Source organism: Cebus imitator, unplaced genomic scaffold (assembly GCF_001604975.1).
Source record: "Cebus imitator isolate Cc_AM_T3 unplaced genomic scaffold, Cebus_imitator-1.0 Scaffold211, whole genome shotgun sequence".
NCBI lineage: Eukaryota > Metazoa > Chordata > Mammalia > Primates > Cebidae > Cebus > Cebus imitator.
In genome coordinates this window covers 910674-923009 of record NW_016107526.1, presented here as the reverse complement: position 1 = coordinate 923009, position 12336 = coordinate 910674, and positions in this window count along the sequence as shown.

Genomic DNA, 12336 nt, shown 5'->3' with positions numbered 1-12336 from the left:
GATCCACTGAGGGCTTGCACCACATTCCAAGTGCATGGTGGAAAGTCTCAGTGGATCTGTCATTCTGGGGTCTGGAGGACAGTGGCTCACTTCTCGAAGCTCCACTAGCCAGTGCCCCAGTGGGAACTCTGTGTGGAAGCTACAACTCCAAATTTTTCCTCTGCATTTCCCTAGCAGAAGTTCTCCATGAGGGCTTCGCTCCTGCAACCAACTTCTGCCTAGACATCCAGGCATTTTTATACATCTTCTGAAATCTAGATGAGGACTCCCTAAGTTCAACTCTTGTCTTCTGCACAACTTCCAGTACAAAACATGGAAGCAGCCAAGGCTTGGAACTTGCACCCTCTGAAGCAATGGCTTGAGCTGTATCTTGGCCCCTTTTAGCCCTGGCTGGAGGTGGAGTGGCTGTAATGCAGAGTGTCATGTCCTAAGCCTAGCCCACAAAACCATTTTTCCCTCCTAGGCCTCCAAGACTGTGATGGCCAGGGCGGCCATGAAGATCTCTGAAATGCCCTGGAGACATTTTCCACATTGTCTTGGCTATTAACACTTGGGTTCTCTTTACTTATGCAACTTTCAGCTGGCTTCAATTTCTCCCCAGAAAACAAGTTGTTTTGTTTCGTTTTGTTTTTGCTTGTTTGTTTGCTTACCACATGGTCAGGCTGCACATTTTCCAAACTGTTATGCTCCGCTTCACTTTTAAACTTAAGTTCCAATTTCAGACCATCTCTTTGTGCATGTATATGACTATACACTTTTGGAAGAAGCCAAGCCAAATCCTGAATGCTTTGCTGCTTAAAAATGTATTTCACCAGATAACCTAAATCATCTTTGTCAAGTTCAAAATTCCACAGATCTCTAGGGAGGAGTAAAATGCCACCAGTCTCTTTGCTAACACATAGCAAGACTGACCTTTACTGCAGTTCCCAACATGTTCCTTATCTCCATCTGGGACCACCTTAGCCTAGATTTCATTGTCCATATCATTATCAGTATGTTGGTCAAAATCATTCAACAAATCTCTAGGAAGTTCCAAATTTTCCCATATCTTCTGAGCCCTCCAAACTCTTCCAACCTCTACCCATTATCCAGTTCCAGAGTTGCTTCCACATTTTCAGGTATCTTATAGTAGTCCCCTACTTCTCTCAGTACCAATTTTCCATATTAGTCCATTTTCTCACTGCTAAAATAAACTACCTGAGACTGGGTAATTTATAAAGGCAAGAAGTTTAATTGGCTTATACTTCCACATAAATGTGGAAACCTCAGGAAACTTATAATTATGGTAGAAGGGGAGGGGGAAGCAAGGCACATCTTACGTGGTAGCATAACAGAGAGTGAGCAAGCAGGGAAGTGCCACATTTTCAAACCATCAGATCTCATGAGAACAGCATGGGGGAAACTGCCCCCATGATCCACTCACCTTCCACCAGGTTTTTCCCTTGACATGTGGGAATTCCAATTTGAGATAAGATTTGGGCAGGGACACAGAGCCAAACCATATAAGGACTTGTAAGTCAACTTCATGGGCTCTCCAGCAAAGCATCAAGAAAGAGCTTTTCCCTATAACTCCCCATTGCACCTGCCTATAACTGTCCTCTGAATCCATCTGTGGGATGCTGCTCTTTCTTGACACTACAGTATTTTAACCAGAGCACTAAACATCCGGAAGACGGTATAGGTCCAGCCTCCCATCAAAAATGTCAAAATCTTACTAGCAGCTGATCAAACACAACATGTAGGTAATAAGGTTAAAGTTAAATACATAACTCTACTTTTCTCAAATTGTCCATTATTTCATATAAAACCAATGCCAAGCCAGCCTAGAAATCCCTCCCACTAAGTTTTTGGCCCCAGAGGCTTTGTCCTGGCACTGCCTCTGTCATAAGATCGAGACTTTTATTCCGGGCTCTATGGCTCTACACTTGGATTTTTTCAAAATGGCATCTACAAAAAATATAATCCTCTCTCTTGCTTAATAGATTGCCTCATCTTGAACAACACTGATGTGTTATTACACTGAAAGATTCCCATCCCCAACATGGGTAAGGACATAAATGATCAAATGGGTTGAGGGAAATAACATTTGTCTCCAACAGCACACTAATGAGTTATGGCACCCTTCGACAGGATACTACATAACATATTACAGCTAGACATAGCACAGTGGCTTCTTAAGGTAAGAGATTGCTCAGGTCAACCATCAAACTCGATCTGTAGGGACAAAATTTTAAGTGAAATTTATTTAGTCATTTAATCCAAATAAAAAGATAAGGTCATGGATAGATACACATTGCCACTTAAGTCTTACTCATTTGCTCACTTGAGAAGCCTGAAGCCTAAGAGTATCTCTAGGGATTCCCATAAGGCCTTGGGTTCCCATTTCCCCTCAAGTTCCAGGGAATGAGCAAGTGGGGAAGCATTCAGGAAGAAAAGGGATATAAAGGCAGCTTGAGCCTCCCCTCTTTGTAGTCTCTTGAAGTTTACCTGCCCTGCTACACTATCTCTCTAGAGACCAGCTATGACCCCCAACGTCATCCATTTGGGAAAGAGTCCAGCTTTAAAAATGAATTAAAATGTCCCAGCTGTTCCTTCTCTGCATCCTTCTGGGTAACAATAGCCCACAGAGATTTGTGCTAGTTGCTGTTAATCTTCTGCATCACTTTCCTACATCCTATCATTCCACCAGACATTTAAGAATGGGAAGCACAGCTTAGATATTTGCAAATGCGTAGGCTGATTTGGCAAAACACACCAATAAGCCTCTGATAATGTCCACACAGAGGATTCTGTGGGTCTCATGCTGTGCAGTCTGAGTCTACTGAAATGAGCTTCTCTCCAGAGAAGACTTCATCTGATAAGTTAAATGCAGATTCAGCAGCTTGGTAACTGGATGTAAAAACTTTATTGATGGAGGGAAGAAGGCAGAGAAATAGAAGAAAGAGCAGCTGTCTTCTGAAAGACAGTTTTCCCAATCAACATTTTTAATTTTAAAAATTATATGACCACTTTCAGAACATTTGAAAAAGAGAGAAAATCATCATCCATAATATCAGAGCTTAACAAAACATTCTTGCCAAATTATAGCTTTCAGGATTTTGTTTCTACAGATCTGTTTTTTCACTTAGTGGTTATCACAGGTACAAACACTGTGCCTGTCTTACTGTCACTTCTGTCCTGTGCATGATCTTAATTTTTACTTGCCCATTGTCTCCTAAAACTTTTTCTCTGGACTATTTTCTTCAGAAACAGTATGCACCTCAACACTTGTTTCATGGCCTGGGACTCCTTAGAACTGAAGTTATTCAATTCAAAGGGCTCTTGACAAACTGCCAGACATGTCCTACTGCCACTCTTGTTACAGTTGCCTCCTTGTCATTTTTTTCCCTCTGCCTCTTCCTACCTCTAAACCTTCCAATCCTTACCAGAATTTCTTACTCCTGGAAGAGGAAAATAATAATTCTCCCTCCCTGGTAAGAGAAATAACTATTTTTGTTCAACTATTGTGTGTTCTTTAATTAGCCTCCAGATGTGCTTTGAAAAGACTTCCATCTCCCTTTTGCCCTTACTGTTTTCCCATTTCAAATACCTTGTAGCGATATACAAGAGGGCTTTCTGCCTCTAAGGTTATGGATTCACTTGTAGAGGTATCAATACTGTAATTAGTCAAATATTCCTTACCAATACATATGGGTTATACTTGCTATATAGGCAACTTCAAAAAAAAATAAGAATTCAGTCTTTAGGTATATCATGATACTTGTTTTGAGTCACAGTGAATCAAAGTAACCATGCATGTATGATGTACATATGAGTCACAATACCAGGTTACACAAAACATCACTTTATTTTCTTAAATAAAATCACATCTGGCTCTAAGTGCCAGTCATTAGAATGATAAGATCTCTGATCATGATATTTTGGAGAGTTTTGGGGTTTAGGTTTGGGCTTTTGGTGGGGATGGGAACTCTTCTTTCCCCTATGGCAAATGCAAACTTAAAAGAACCTCTGGGAACCTGGAAAATGAGGGAAGAGTCTATTAGACCACTGTGGCTACTGTATTAATTTCCTACTGCTACAAACAGTGACTTATAACAACACAAATTTTTTATCCCAATTTCTGGAGCCAAAAGTCTGCAAAGGTCTCATGTGGCTAAAATCAAGGTCCATATTGCTTCTGGAGGCTCCAGTGAAGAATCAATTTCCTTGTCTTTCATAGAATCTAGAGATTTCTCACATTCATTGGCTCATGGCCCTTTTCTATCTTCAAAGCCAGCAGCCATATCATTCCAACATTTGCTTCCATCTTCATATCTTCTCCTATGACCCTTCTGCCTCCCTCTTTCTTCCATTAGGATTGTTATGATTATATTAGGCCCACCCAGATAATCCGAGATAATTTTCCCATCTCAAGATTCTTAATCAAATCACACCTGCCAAGTCCCTCATGCCACATAAGGTAACATATTTAAAAGTTTCTGGGATTGGGACATGGACATCTTTGACAAGTCATATTTCTCTTCCCATAGCCACTATTGTCACTTTCCACTGTGATGCCATTGTCAGCCCCTACGCTCTACTGTCTATCAGACACTCCTATTCTGGATGCACTCAGAGGCCATCATCATGCTTCCCTCTACTGAAAACATACGCAGCCGCAGAATCTGCCACCATCCTCAGTGGCCCACCTTGGGGACTATAGCTGCCCTTCAGCCATCGGCCCAGCAAGGCCATGTGGCACACAGGGTCTAGATTTCTGCCACTTACAAAAACTCTCCAAACCCTCTGGGAGATCCAAGATGGCTGAATAGGAACAGCTCTGGAGTGCAGTTCTCAGTGGGAACAACGCAGAAGGTGAGTGATTACTGAGTTTTTAATGACCACAGACCAGGCAATTCCCAGGTTGAAAGGATCATGAGTTTCCAGCATGGCTGTTTCAGGCAGTGCCAGGGGTTTCACACAAAAACTCAAACAAATCTGGGCATCTGTTTCAAGGAGCACCTGGAACCCCTGGGAGACAGAGCCACCCATTCAACTGAAAAAGAGGGTTCTGAAACAGGGAGCCAGGTGATCTGGCTCAGTTGGCCCCACCCCCATAAAGACCAGCAATCTGAAATGCTTTGGATTGAGACTTTCATAGCAAGTGCAGCTGGACCTGGGATGGTCCAGCTAGGTTGGGGATAGGTCATCTGCCATTACTGCAGCAGTCCACTACTACTGAGGCAGTCTTCCATTACCGAGGCAGTCCATCATTACTGATGCATTCTATGTTTACTGAGGCAGTCTGCCATTACCAAGACAGTCCACAATTACAGAGGCAGTCTGTCATTACAGAGGCAGTCCGCCATTACTAAGGGAGGCTGCCATTACACAGGCAGTTTTAACAGTACCTCTGTAAACAAAACCACAAGGAAGTTTACACAGTGGCTAGGTAGAGCTCACAGGAGCTCAGCAACATCTCTGCTGGCAGACTGTGACTAGGCTACCTCCTTGCTGGGCAGGGCATCTCTGAAAAAAGGCAGCAGCATGTCAGGAACTTATAAATAAAGCCCCACCTTCCCAGGACAGAGCACCTGGGAAAAAGAGGCAGTTATGAGTTCCACTGCAGCAGACTTAAACGTACCTGCCCAGCAGCTCTGAGTGAAACAACATAGCTCCCAGCACAGCACTTGAGCTCTGATAAGGGACAGACTATCTCCTCAAGTGGCTTGCCAACCCCTGTACATCCAAAGAGGCACCTCATAAAGGAGAGCTCTGGCTGACATCTGGCAGGTACCCTTCTGGGATGCAGATAACAGAAAAAGAAACTGGCAGCAACCCTTACTGTTAAGCAGCCCCCACAGGTGATTCCCAGGAAAGCAGGGTCTGGAGTGGACCTCCAGCATTCCTACAGCAGAGGGGCCTGACGTTAGAGGGAAAACTTAAAAACAGAAAAAAATAGCTCCAACATCAACAAAAAGGATGTCCACTGAGACCCCATCCAAAAGTCATCAACTACAGAGACAACTGGTAGATAAATCCATAAAGATGAGAAGAAACCAGTGCCAAAAGGATCAAAACACCAAAAACTAGAATGCCTCTCCACCTCTAAGGGATCAGAACTCCTCACCAGTAAGGGAACAAAGCAGGAACAAGAATGAGTCTGATGAATTGACAAAAACAGGCTTCAGAAGGTGGGTAATAACAAACTTCTCTGAGCTAAGAGAACATGTTCTAACCCTATGCAAAGAAACTAAGAACCTTGGGAAAAGGTTTAGATGAAGTGCTAACTAGAAAAACCAGCTTAGAGAAGAATGTAAATGACTTGATGGAGCTGAAAAACATAGCACAAGAACTTCACAAAGCATACACAAGTTTCAATAACTGAATCGACCAAGCAGAAGAAAGGATACTAGAGATTGAAGATCAACTCAATGAAATAAAACAAGAAGGCAAGATAAGAGAAAAAGGAGTGAAAAGAAATGAACAAAGCCTCCAAGAAATATGGGATTATGTGAAAAGACCTACTCTGTGTTTGATAGGTGTACCTGAATGTGATGGAGAGAATGAATCCAAGCTGGAAAATACTCTTCAGGATATTATCCAGGAGATCTCCCCCAACCTAGCAAGGCAGGCCAATATTCAAGTTCAGGAAATTCAGAGAACACCAAAAATATATTCCTCAAGAAGAGCAATCCCAAGGCACATAATCGTCAGATTCACCAGGGTTAAAATGAAGGAAAAAAGGCTAAGGGCAGTAGGAGAGAAAGGTCGGGTTACACACAAAGGGAGGCCTATCAGACTCACAGAGGATCCCTCAGCAGAAATCCTACAAGCCAGACAAGAGTGGGGGCCGATATTCAACATCCTTAAAGAAAAGAACTTTCAACATAGAAATTCATATCCAGCCAAACTAAGCTTCATAAGTGAAGAAGAAATAAAATCCTTTATGGAAAAGCAATTGTTGAGAGATTTTATCACCACCAGGCCTGCTTTACAAGAGCACCTGAAAGAAGCACTAAACATAAAAGGAACAACCAGTACTAGCCATTCCAGAAACATGTCAAATGGCAAAGACCATTGACACAATGAAGAAGCTGCAGCAACTAACAGGCAAAACAACCAGCTAGCATAAAAATGGCAGGATCAAATTTATATATAACAATATTAACTTTAAATATACATGGGCTAAATGCCCCGATCAAAAGACACAGACTGGCAAATTGGATAAAACATCAACACCCATCAGTCAGTGTGCTGTATTCAGGAAACCCATCACACATGCAAGGACATATATAGGCTCAAAATAAAGGGATAGAGAAATATTTACTAAGCAAATGGAGAGCAAAAAAAGCAGGGGTAGCAATTCTAGTCTCTGATAAAATGGACTTTAAAGAAACAATGATCAAAAGTGACAAAGAAGGGGACTACATAATGGTAAAAGGATCAATGCAACAAGAAGAACTAATGATCCTAAACATATATGCACCCAATACAGGAGTACCCAGATACATAAAGCAAGTTCTTAAAGACCTACAAAGTGATGTAGACTCCCCCACAATAATAGTGGGAAACTTTAACACTCCACTGTCAATATTAGATAGATCAACAAGACAGAAAATTAACAAATATACCCAGGATATAAACTAATATCTGGACCAAGCAGACCTAATAGACATCTACAGAACTCTCCACCCCCAATCCACAGAATATACATTTTTCTCAGCACCACATCACACCTACTCTAAAATTGACCACATAATTGGAAGTAAATCATCCACAGCAAATGCAAAGAACAGAAATCATAACAAACAGTCTCTCAGTCCACAGGGTAATCAAATTAGAACTCAGGATTCAGAAACTAACTCAGAACTTCACAACTTCATGGAAACTGAACAACTGGCTCCAGAATGTCAACTAGATAGACAAAGAAATGAATGCAGAAATAAAGATGTTCTTCAAAACCAATGAGAACGAAGACACAAAGCACCAGAATCTCTGGGACAATTTAAGGAGTGACTAAGGAGAAATTTATAGCAATAAATGACTACATGAGAAGCAAGGAAAGATCTAAAATTAACACAATATCATGAAAATTGAAAGAGCTAGAGGAGCAAGATCAAAAACTCAAAAGGTAGCAGAAGACAAAAAATAACTAAGATCAGAGCAGAACTGGAGGTGATAGAGATACAAAAAAAAGCTTCAAAAAATAAATCCAGAAGCTGTTTTTTTGAAAAGATCAACAAAATAGACCACTAGCCAGATGAATAAAAAGAAAAGAGAGAAGAATCAAATAGATGCAATAAAAAATGATAAAGGGGATATCACCATTGATTCCACAAAAATACAAACTACCATCTGAGATTACTACAAACAACTCTATGCACATAAACCAGTAAACCTGGAAGAAATGGATAATTTCCTAGACACTTGCATCCTCCCAAGCTTAAACCAGGAAGAATTTGAAACCGTGAATAGACCAATAACAACAGCTGAAGTTGAAACAGCAATTAATAGCCTACCAATCAAAAAAAGTCCAGGTCCAGATGGGTTCACAGCCAAATTCTACCAGACATACAAAAGGAGCTGGTACCACACCTTCTGAAAATATTCCAAACAATACAAAAAGAGGGAAACCTTCCCAAATCATTTTATGAAACAACATCATCCTGATATTAAAACCCAGAAGAGACTCAACAAACAAAGAAAACTTCAGGCCAATTTCCATGATGAACATCAATGCAAAAATCTTCAATAAAATACTGGCAAACCGATTACAACAGCACATCAAGAAGCTTATCCATCATGATCAAGTAGGCTTCATCCCATGGATGCAAGGCCTGTTCAATATATGCAAGTCTCTAAATGTAATCCACCACATAAACCGAACCAAAGACAAAAACCACATGATTATCTCAATAGATGCAGAGAAGGCCTTCAACAAAACCCAACAGCCCTTTATGATAAAAACTCTCAATAAACTAGGTATCGATGGAATGTATCTCAAAATAATAAAAGCTATTTACAACAAACCCACAGCAAATATACTGAATAGGAAAAAACTGGAAGCATTCCCTTTGAAATCTGGCACTAGACAAGGATGCCCTCTAACCACTCCTATTCAATATAGTATTGGAAGTTCTAGCCAGAGCAATGAGGCAAGAAAAAGAAATAAAGTGTATTCAATTAGGAAAAGAAGATGTCAAATTGTCTCTATTTGCAGACGACATGATTGTATATTTAGAAGACCCCATCATTACAGCCCCAAATCTTCTGAAACTGATAAGCAACTTAAGCAAAGTATCAGGATACAAAATCAACGTGCAGAAATCACAAGCTTTCCTATACAGCAATAAGACTAAGAGAGAACCAAACCAAGAGCAAACTCCCATTCACAGTTGCCACAAAGAGAATAAAATACCTAGGAATACAACTAATAAAGGATGTAAAGGACCTCTTCAAGGAGAACTACAAACCACTGCTCAAGGAAATACAAGAGGACACAAACAGAAAAACATTCCATGCTCATGGCTAGGAAGAATCAATATCGTGAAAATGGCCATACTGCCCAAAGTAATTTATAGATACAATGTTATCCCCATCAAGCTACCTATGACCCTCTTCACAGAACTGGAGAAAACCACCTTAAACTTTATATGGAACCAAAAGAGAACCCACGTAAAGAACAAAGCTGGAGGCATCACACTACCTGACTTCAAACTATACTACAAGGGTACAGTAATCAAAACAGCATGGTGCTGTAACCAGAACAGAGATATAGACCAATGGAACAGAACAGAGGCCTCGAAGGAAGTGCCACACACCTACAACCATCTGATCTTTGACAAACCTGACAAAAACAAGCAATGGGGAAAGGATTCCCTGTTTAATAAATGGTGCTGGGAAAACTGTCTAGCCATGTACAGAAAGCAGAAACTGGACCCCTTCCTGACACCTTACACTAAAATTAACTCCAAATGGATTAAAGGTTTAAATATAAGACCTAACACCATAAAAACCCTAGAAGAAAACCTGGAAAACACCGTTCATGACATAGGCATAGGCAAGGACTTCATGACTAAAACACCAAAAACATTCGCAACAAAAGCCAAAATAGACAAATGGAGTCTAATTAAACTCCAGAGGTTCTGTACAGCAAAAGAAACAATCATAGAGTGAACCGGCAACAAATAGAATGGGAAAATTTTTTTGCAATCTACCCATCTGACAAAGGGCTATTATCCAGAATCTACAAAGAACTAAAACACAGATTTACAGGAAAAAAACAAACAAACAAACCCATTCGAAAGTAAGCGAAGGATATGAACAGAAAATTTCCAAAAGAAGACATACATAAGGCCAACAAACATGAAAAAATGCTCATCATCACTCATCATTAGAGAAATGCAAATTGAAACCATATTGAGATACCATCTCACACCAGTTAGAATGGCTATCATTAAAAAATCTGGAGGCAACAAATGCTGGAGAGGATGTGGAGAAATAGGAACACTTTTACACTGTTGATGGGAATGCAAATTCGTTCAATCATTGTGGAAGACAGTGTGGCGATTCCTTAAGGACCTAGTAATAGAAATTCCCCTTGACCCAGCAATTCCATTACTGGGCATCTATCCAAAGGGTTTTAAATTGTTCAATTATAAAGACACATACACATATATGTTCACTGTGACACTGTTTACAATAGCAAAGATGTGGAACCAACCCAAATGCCCATCGATGATAGACTGAAAAAAGAAAATGTGGCATATATACACCATGGACTACTCTGCAGCCATAAAAAAAGGATGCATTCGTGTTCTTTGTAGGGTCATGGATGAATCTGAGAACCATCATTCTCAGCAAACTGACGCAAGAACAGAAAATCAAACACCACATGTTCTCACTCATAGGTGGATGTTGAACAATGAGAACACATGGACACATTGAGGGAAGCATCACACACTGGGGTCTGTTGGTGGGGACAGAGGAGGGACAGCAGAGGGTGGGCTGGTTGGGGAGGGATAACATGGGCAGAAATGCCTGATATAGGTGATGGGGAGATGGAGGCAGCAAACCACATTGCCATGTATGTACCTATGTAACAATACTGCATGATCTGCACATGTTCCCCAGAACCTAATCTACAAAAAAGGAAGAAAGAGAGAGAGAGAAGGAAGAAAGAAGGGAAGGAAGGAAGGAAGGAAGGAAGGAAGGAAGGGAGGGAGGGAGGGAGGGAGGGAGGGAAGGAGCCCTCCAAACTCTTGTCTCCCTCCTAGTCTCAGGGAACTTAGCCCTTTCCCTGTCTCTCCCTCTTCTTCACAAGCTTAAATACTAGCTCCATTGCCTTCTTTCTCAAAGGCCTTTCATTTCTCCCCAAATCCTAAATGTGGGATTATTCTGAAGTGCCTGACAACTTCTGATTTTGTAAAGCAGAAGTTTTTAATAAATCTTTAAGACAAGGAACACAGACGGACCCACCAAGGTTTGACCTCTTCTTGAAAGGTTAAAAAAAAATAATTCCTTTTTCATTAAATTTTCTGTAAAAAATAAGAAAAAAAAATGATATATAACTATTTTAATAAAATTTTGTTCCATCTATAACAAAGTTCCAAAAATCAAGGTAAACTAGGAAAAGTATTAGAAATGTGTTGCTAAAAAGCATATATAGCATGTATAACAGATTTAGCAGAATTTAACTGAGTCTTATTTCTAGAAAAATAAAGAGCACCTCATCATAACACTGATATCAGAGACAGAAGTAATCCACAACATTTAAGAATTTATCTTTAATATTTAATTGTAATTCCATAGTCATATCTTAGCCCATAGTAGTTCTCAATTTATAGAATTAACTTTTTTTAAATTTTGGGATTCTATTCCTGTTTAAAACACTATAAAAAGGAGCAAAAACAAAGAAGATAGAAAAAGAAAAGTGAGTAATTGAACAGAAAAAAATTACTTTGTAAACCAGCTTTAGGAAGTACAAAATTGAGTCAAAACACACTGTATCTTTGGAATTATACCTTTTTTTTAGGAACGTACAAATTGAAATATGCATGAAAATAAAAGGGCTGATGGATCTCGGGCAAAGTGTGTGATGGTGTGCAGCTGTGCTCTGTCATGAAACTCTCCAGAACAGAAATAAAACTTCAACCCAGCCCCCTTTTTTATTAGTGGGAATTGAATAATAAAAGAGAGCAATGAATTGGAGAAGTCCTGTGGTATACACAGATATTTGCCTCTAAAGCTAAATTAAAAATATTAGTGAAGGCCGGGCGCGGTGGCTTACGCCTGTAATCCCAGTACTTTGGGAGGCCGAGGCGGGTGGATAACGAGGTCAAGAGATCGAGACCA